We start from the raw sequence: 8,112 nt of genomic DNA on the forward strand, positions 1-8,112 counted from the left end.
CTTCAGTTCAAGGCTAGCATTCTACCACTTGAGCCACAGCACCACTTCAGGCTTTTTTCTTTTTGCTTGTGTGGTGCTGAGGAATCCAACCCAGGGCCTCATGCATGCAAGGCAAGCCACCTTCCCAGCCCCAGGCCATGATATTCTTATGTCCTGTTAATTACCAGGAAACTGTAAGTGAAGCTGTGGTTCAAAGTGGTAGACCAGGGCTGGGAAGTTGGCTCAGCAAGAGAGCGCTTGCCTTGCATGCATGAGGCCCTAAGTTCGATTCCTCAACACCACATAAGCAGGGGGTAATAAAAAGCTGGAAGTGGTGCTGTGGCTCAAGTGGTAGAGCGCTAGCTTTGAGCTGAAGAGCTGAGAGTGCCCAGGCCCAGAGTTCAGGCCCCACGACCGGACCAAAAATAATAAATAAATAAAAATAAAAAAGTGGTAGACCACTAGCTTTGAACATAAAAGTTCAGGGACAGCTCTCAGACGCCGACTTCAAGCCCCAGGACTGACCAAAAAAAAAAAGAAAGTATGATATTCTTCAAGTATTTCTGTAAGTTATTTGTTGAACTGTGTAGGGCTTTTTGTGTGTTTTTGTATTAGTTTTTTTTTCAGATTGGTTGTGGGGCTTGAACTCAGCCCTGAGTTCAAGCTGAGTTCTGTCCCTGAGCTTTTTTTGCTCAATTCTAGCACTCTACCACTTTAAGCTACAGCCCCACTTCCAGTTTTTGAGTGGTTAATTGGAGAAAAAAAGAGTCTCACAGATTTTCCTGCCCAGGCTGGCTTTGAATTATGATCCTCAGATCTCAGCCCCGAGTAGTTAGCATTACACACATGAGCCACCAGCACCCAGAAAGTTTCTTCATTGTCAGGAATGTTTTATGGTCATCCAAACATTCCCAGTCCCTAACACAGCAAAGCATCTACTATGTCTTGTAAGTGACTGAGCTGTTTTGCTGAAAAATAAAAAAATTCCCCAATAGATCAATTAAAGGTTGATTACTTGTGTTCGCAAAAGAAACTAGTAAGACCCTTTAAATACTTGCTTAGTCACATTTGAAGTTCCCTGAACTAATTTTTGATTTCAGGTAGTTGTGTTTGGGGCTGACTTCAGTATGAAATAAAAATCATTGAGTCTGATTTAGAATTAACTTGGGGTGTTTGGACTCCAATAGCACAACCATATTATTAAATTCCAGATATCAACTATAGAGACTTAGGAGGTAGCATGCTATCTGTACATCACCTAAATTCCAATACCCCCCTCTCCCCATCTATCTGCTAGGTTTTTTTTTGCCAGTCTTGGGACCTGAACTCAAGGCCTAGACACTGTCCCTGAGCTTCTTATGCTCAAAGCTAGTACTCTACCATTTGAGCCACAGCACCACTTGCCGTTTTTTTCTGTTTATGTGTTACTGAGGAATCCAACCCAGTGCTAGGCAAGCACTAAACCACTGAGCCACATTTCCAGCTCTGCCCCCTTTTCCCCTATTTATCCAAAAAGATACAAGTATTTTCTGTCTCTTATTTTTCCAGTACTCTTAAAGGTAGCAGTAGGGATGGAGGACATATCTCAGTAGCAGAGCACTTGATTAGCATGTGTGATGCTCTAGGTTCAATGCCAAGCACTACAATAAAAGCCCCGAACAACAGGCTCCCAGCTAAAGACAGCAGGAAATACAATGACTTGGTAACAGACTGCCTAGGTTTGAATATAAGTACTGTTTATCTACTAACTGAATGAGTCTCAGCCTTATTTTTGTCTGTCAGCTATAGAAGGGAAATAAAACAGTACTGACTCTTGGTAGGGACGGAGAAGAATGATGAAAGGGATGACACTGATCCAGATACACTATTCTTGAACTAACATGTTGAATGGTAATAATCCCTTTGTATAATTACTTAAATAAAAATATTAATAAAAACAGTATCAACTCATAAGAGTAAGAAATATAAAGCACTCTGAGCATCAGTCTCTCCCTTAAACCATAAAATAGACTACCTGCTGAAATAAGACTCAGAATTGTGTTTTACCTTTAACTGAACATTAAAAAATTAATCACAGGTTGGGGTATAGCTGCTCAATGGTGCCTCGTACCCACAAAGCCCTAGGTTCAATTCGTTTCACAGAGGAAAAAAAAAACAGTATGCATAATAAACATAGATGCTGAAATGTCTTCCAGACTTAACATTCCCAACTTTAAATGATTTAATGTTCTCTCTTCAGCTAAGATTATAAACAGCCACTGATTAGTTTTCTAGTAAAGTGAATTCATTTAAAATAACTGCTCCCCCCCACACACATATTTCAAGAGCTCTGAAAAGACACTACTCAGAACCAACTAAATGTTTACACCACTAGGTACAAACCCGATGAGTACATTATAAAAGAGAATAATGGAACATGGTAAATTATACAGGACTCTAGACATTCACACAACAGTGAGACCAAAGGAGGAGAACACAAAGGCATAATGCCATTTTATCTAAATGAAATTTTAAAAAAAGAGAATAGCATAAAAAGGAAAAAGATCTCATGCAAGTATAGTAAGCAAGAATGTCAAACACTGGGCTGGGAAGGTGGCTCAGTGGTAGAGCGCTTGCCTTGCATGCCTGAGGCCCTGGGTTCCATTCCTCAGCACCACATAAGCAAAAAAGAAAAAATCCTGAAGAGGCGTGGTGGTTCAAGTGGTAGAGCGCTAGCCTTGTGCTGAAGAGCTGAAGGACAGCGCCCAGGCCCAGAGTTCAGGCCCCACGACCAGACCCCCCCCAAAAAAAAGAATGTCAAACATTAAGCAATTACCTTGTAATTTCATAAAGAACCTTAAATGATTTAAGGCCAGCCCCCCCCAAAAAAGCCCCAGTCTTGGGGCTTGAACTCTAGGCCTGGGCCCTGTCCCTGAGCCTCCTTATGTGCTCAAGACTAGTGCTCTACCACTTGAGCCACAGAGCTATTTCCAGCTTTTCCTGAGTACTTTATATTGGAGATGAGTCTAAGTTTCCTGCCCCAGCAGGCTTAGAACTGGAATCCTCAGATCTCAGCCTACTGAGTATCTAGGATTACAGGTGTGAGCCACTGGCACCCAGCCCCCCCCCAAAAAATATATATATATTACTCTAAGGGAAAAATAAACTTTTGTGTTTAAGAAGGTAAGTTGAAATTGGTGTGTATGAAAGTAAGTTGAAAGATGACAATTATATTAACTTCAAAGTTCTCATTTTACAATTTGTGCTCTATTGTACCTGAAACTCAAGTATCCTTCCAAATACTGAAAACTATTTTTAGTTTCCAATCAATGTTGGAATGCATGTTGTTTACAGGTAAGCTTCTGGACCTATAGCCCTTTTTTGTGTGTGCCAGTCCTGGGGCTTGAACTCAGAGCCTGGGCACTGTCCCTGAGCTTCTTTTGCTCAGAGCTAGCAGTCTATCCCTTGAGGCACTGCGCCACTTCCAGCCTTTTCTGTTTATGTGATACTCAGGAGTCAAACCTAGGGTTTCATGCATGGTAGGCAAGCATTTTACCACTAAGGCACATTCTCAGCCCTTGCCATTTTTTTTTTTTTTTTTTTTGCCGGTCGTGGGGCCTGAACTCTGGGTCTGGGCACAGTCCCTCAGCTCTTCAGCTCAAGGCTAGCACTCTACCACTGGAGCCACAGCGCCATTTCTGGCTTTTTCTGTTTATGTGGTGCTGAGGAATGGAACCCAGGGCCTCATGCTTGCAAGGCATGCACTCTACCGCTGAGCTATCTTCCCAGCCCCTTGCCATTTTTTTAAACAAATCAATTAAACCAAAAGCCTTTTGCCACTACCAGTGGCTCAAGCCTATAATCCTAACTTAGTCAATAGGCTGAGATCTTGAGGATCCATTTTCAAAGCCAGGCCTGGCAGGAAAGTTGTTGAGACTCATCTCCAATTAACCACCAAAAAAGAAAAGGCTGAAAGTGGGACTGTGGCTCAAGGCTCACGTGTTATGTGTACTAGCTTTGAGAAAAAAACTTCCGCACCCAAGACATGAGTTCAAGCCCCAGGACTGGCACCCAAAAAAGTCACAAACTTATCAGCAATATTGATAGAAAAGACTTTAGAAACGATAAAGCATTTGAACAAATTACAAATTTAGTTCTGTTGAAAACTATAATTTTATTATTGATGAGATTTAGAGAGTAACCCGATTTTGTTTACTCAGCCAAAAATATGAACCACCATTAACACCGTGTTTTTCTACTAAGCGTGAGTATCAGTTTCAAGCATTCAAAAATATCACAATCCAAGGAAAGGGCACAAATCTAGCAAGCAAAAGTAACATCATAACACAATTTCAAAACTATAAGTAACTACTAAAAAGAAAAGCCTGAACCCATTCTTACCTAAACTTTTAGGACGAGCAAACTTCATCAGCCTCACCTTTGGTTTTCACCTAGCACAAGAAGCCGTAAAGGCAGAACACCAACGCCGCCCTCCCCCCGCTCCCAGCCCCAAGATCAAAAGATCCACTTAATGTCACATAGGGTAAGACGACTAAAACATTACGACATGTTATTGCATTTAAGTTACCAAAGAACAGGCTACTTCCCCACGCTACAGCCATTTTAGATTCAGTCTTGCTTCTGATTTTCACCGGGTTGAGAGATTTAAAATAGAATAAAAATGCTGGTCAACTCAAGATCAACCAATATTTTGCTCGTGTAAAGGGGTAGACAGTGGATAGATTGACTCTAATTTACTACCCACAAGAACCCGGGCGCCGGGCGTGAAAACTCTTTTTCTTCCTCAGATACCTCACATTTGACTTACAAGATGGAAAACAAAAGTCGGTGGCTCTTATTCTAAGGAAAGAAAAAAAAAAAAGAAAGAAAGAAACCCGTAAACCAAGCCACCGAAGCACCAGCGAGGCGGACCGCCTGGAGGGCGGCCGGAGCGCCGCAGGTGAGCGTTCGGACCTGGAGAGCAAAGTTAAAGTAGAAGCACTCCCGACAAGCCGCGGAGACGCTCGGGGGCGACACTTCAGGCGCGTGGGGTGAGGGGGCGCCCGAACTACCCGACCCCGGGGCTCCGCTCGGCCTTCCCAGGACGACCGACACCCAACCACCTGTGTGCGACCTTCCTCCAACTAGTTTTCACAGACGGCAAGCCAAGCAGCGGGCGGAGCCCCGCTCCAGGAGACTCCAGGGTCCCCCTACGGCTCGGTATCCGTAAACCCCCACTCACCCGGTAGCCGTGGGGCTACGGTCAAGGATAAGACGCTGCGTCTCACGACGCGTGTCCAGCTTCTCAAACCCACAGAGGTGACTAGCCTACAACCATAACAAAGCTCTTCCCAAAATGGCTGCCCGGCCCACAAGGCCCAAGGAGGGGCAGAGCGGCTGGAGGAGGAGGAGCCACGGGAAGCCTGGCCCCGCCCCCTCCGGCTCCGCCCCTCACACACCCACCCGCTGGAGCGCACGCGCATGCGCAGGGGGCCTCCCGGGCCTCGGCGGCTCGGCAGGGCTACGCCGGCGCCTCACACGCTCAGCGCGCGACCGCGTGAATGGCGGTTAGCCCTTTCCCGCCCCCAGCTCTCTAGAGCTTCCGGCGGTGCACAGTCGCCACTTCAGAATCAAATCCTTTGCTTTTCCTTGCACCGTCAGTGAGGCCAGAGCACCTGAGTTTAATACTCTTCCTCATCTGTCCCAGACCAAGTGAGCCAGTGAGTGAGGTGTGTAGAAGTATACCAGTCCTTCGCCGGCCCCCGTTCCTTCTTCACCCTCGCACATTCCTCTCAGGGAAAGCTCGCGTCGCCCAACTACCGCTACCAGTATGAGTAAACCAGTTTCGGAAGAACGTGTTTCCCTACCAGCGCACACCAGTTCCTGGATTCAGGTGCGCGCGTCCTTGAGACTCCAGCCCCCAGCGGGCCACCGGACCTGCTCCAGAGACCTGCGCGGCGGAGCCTGGCACGCTACCCGCCGGGAATGGTAGTTCCTGGGCACGGAAGGAGCGTTGCGGCCCCGCACCGATGCAGGGCGGGGTCCCGGGCGGGGTCCCGGGCGGAGCCTGCGCCTGCGACTGCGCCTGCGCTGAGAACCGGAAAACCTTTTCTCCCACCCGCAGACTCGTCGGGTAACGCACGACGTAAAGGGGAGGTGCTTGCGGAGCGGGAGAAGGAACTAAAAGTGAAAGCCTGGACGGACGGAAAGATATTACCGTTCCGGAGATTTCGCTGCGGCCCTCTCCCTCTCCGGAAGGGGGCGTCTAATGGCAACCCGGAAGGAAGCTCAATCTAGAATCAAGCCTAAACTGGCGGGAGTGGATCCTCTCGCGTTTGCCTACTTAGATGGAGACGTTATCCTTAGAGGCTAAAACTGCCTATCACCACATCCTTCGATGGACTGATAGGGAAGTGACTTGGCCAAGGTGACGCAGTCAAAAAATACAAGCAGGAGGAATACTTCTGGATCACCCCCTCCCCCGGCCAAAGTTCTTAACGCCCAACCTAATTTATAAAAATGAAAATTCTGCTACTCTTTGATCCTTATTGAAGTCTATAGGTCCTACCAAAGAAAACAGAAGTAAATAGCGCTCCTCCAGCCTCGGTAGTATATTAAAGGACCCAGCTGAAGAAGTAAGATTATCCGGTCAATCCAATACCTCGTTGTTTTGCAAAGTAAAAAATAAAGAGTTCTATAAATATTTGGCCTTAGACTCGAAAATCAACTATTTTCTGCCACCACCGTCACATTGAGATTGAGTAATTGCACTCTACCTTCCCGAACTCTGCAGGCAGACTCGTCTAGCTGGGAACCCTGGAATACAGACTGTTAAGGTACCTTGTTCAACAACCGACTTCAAGAATTAAGAAAAAAAGGTCCTCAAAACAGAAAACCGGGCCTTGGAACCATTGTAGCTCAAGTCAAGTCCCTACCCGGACTTTTTTTTCCCCCCACCTTCTTTTTCCGTTCTCAGGAAGTGGAGGGAGTGTTTCGCTCCACTCGCCGGAAGTGCAGTTCCCACGAGTTTCTGGGCTTCTTTACCGCTCGGTTTTTCTTTCCCCCGCGCGAATCTACTGGAGAGTGAGTATTGAAACCAACCAAGGGTGCATGTTGGGAAAATGGTCACCAAGAATTGGTAGTAAAAAAGTAGTTCCGAGGACTTCTGCGTCTGAACTACGATCCCTCTCCTAAGATGTAGGCTTGAGGCTTAGTTTGCGAGAGTTTTCGCCTAAATTGAAGACCGGAATCTCTCGTTGTTATCTCTAAACTTCAGCATATCACTTGGTCTGGGCGCTGTCTCTGAGCTTTTGGTGTGTGTGTGTGCCCAAGGCTAGCGCTCTAACACTTGAACCACAGCTCCACTTTCAACTTGAAGTTAATTGGACATCAGAGTATCACGGACTTTCATATCTGGGCTGGCTTTGAACTGCATTCGTCAGATCTCATCCTCCTGAGTAGCTTGGATTACAGGCTTGAGCCACCGGTGCCCGGCTGCGTATCACTTTTAATACTAGTGACTTGGGCAAAACCCTGCTACCTACAGTGGTTAGAGTATCAGGAAGTGGGAAATTTAAATGCATATAAAATATATAGTTACCGTACCAACTTACAGATAAATTTTTGTTCCTGCTGTCATTTCGAGCTGTAAATTTTAAATCCCCAAAGTTGATAACTAAGCGGGATGGGATGGGAGAAAATCAAAGGGTACAGATCTGACCTTCCATTTTAAAGATGGGAAAGCTTGTACTATAGGAAGCACTTTACCAATATTGCACAGCTTGGAAGTGGAATCCGTGTTTTGTAAAATCCGTATCTTTTTTCTGCATATTGCTTTTTCTGTTACACCAAACAGAAAATTAAAAGAACAGTTGGAGAAAAAAAAAAAACTGTTTCCTTTATATGGTACTGGCTCTTTGAAAAGCACCAGTGAGTGTTATAAAAGGAAATCGTGTTCTATGGAAAAATTTTCATGAATTACTTTGTTTAAAAGTTTTTAAAAATGGGGGCTGGGAAGGTGGCTCAGTGGTAGAGCGCTTGCCTTGCATGCCTGAGGCCTTGGGTTCGATTCCTCAGCACCACATAAGCAAAAAGAAAAAAGCCAGAAGTGGCGCTGTGACTCAAGTGGTAGAGTGCTAGCCTTGAGCTGAAGAG

The 8,112-nt window shown here is 45.8% G+C and overlaps 2 protein-coding genes across 5 annotated transcripts in view; one reads left to right on the forward strand and one right to left on the reverse strand.

The window, feature by feature from the left end:
* Gpbp1l1 (GC-rich promoter binding protein 1-like 1) overlaps positions 1-5,954 on the reverse strand; it is a 79,789-nt gene extending 73,835 nt beyond the window's left edge. The window contains exon 1 of one of the 2 annotated variants that reach the window (XM_013016936.1): positions 5,826-5,954. The gene's annotated coding sequence lies outside the window, so the exon portion shown is untranslated. Of the gene's footprint in view, positions 1-5,200; positions 5,323-5,825 lie in introns of those variants that run through there. The other variant, XM_013016935.1, reaches the window with a different exon arrangement.
* A 263-nt stretch (positions 5,955-6,217) lies between these two features.
* Positions 6,218-8,112, forward strand: part of Tmem69 (transmembrane protein 69) — a 10,128-nt gene continuing 8,233 nt past the window's right edge. The window contains exons 1-2 of one of the 3 annotated variants that reach the window (XM_013016827.1): positions 6,218-6,606; positions 6,752-7,041. The gene's annotated coding sequence lies outside the window, so the exon portion shown is untranslated. Of the gene's footprint in view, positions 7,042-8,112 lie in introns of all 3 variants that reach the window. The other 2 variants (XM_013016828.1, XM_013016826.1) reach the window with 2 other exon arrangements.

The sequence above is a fragment of the Dipodomys ordii genome, unplaced genomic scaffold (assembly GCF_000151885.1).
Source record: "Dipodomys ordii isolate 6190 unplaced genomic scaffold, Dord_2.0 Scaffold33, whole genome shotgun sequence".
NCBI classification, from domain to species: Eukaryota; Metazoa; Chordata; class Mammalia; order Rodentia; family Heteromyidae; genus Dipodomys; species Dipodomys ordii.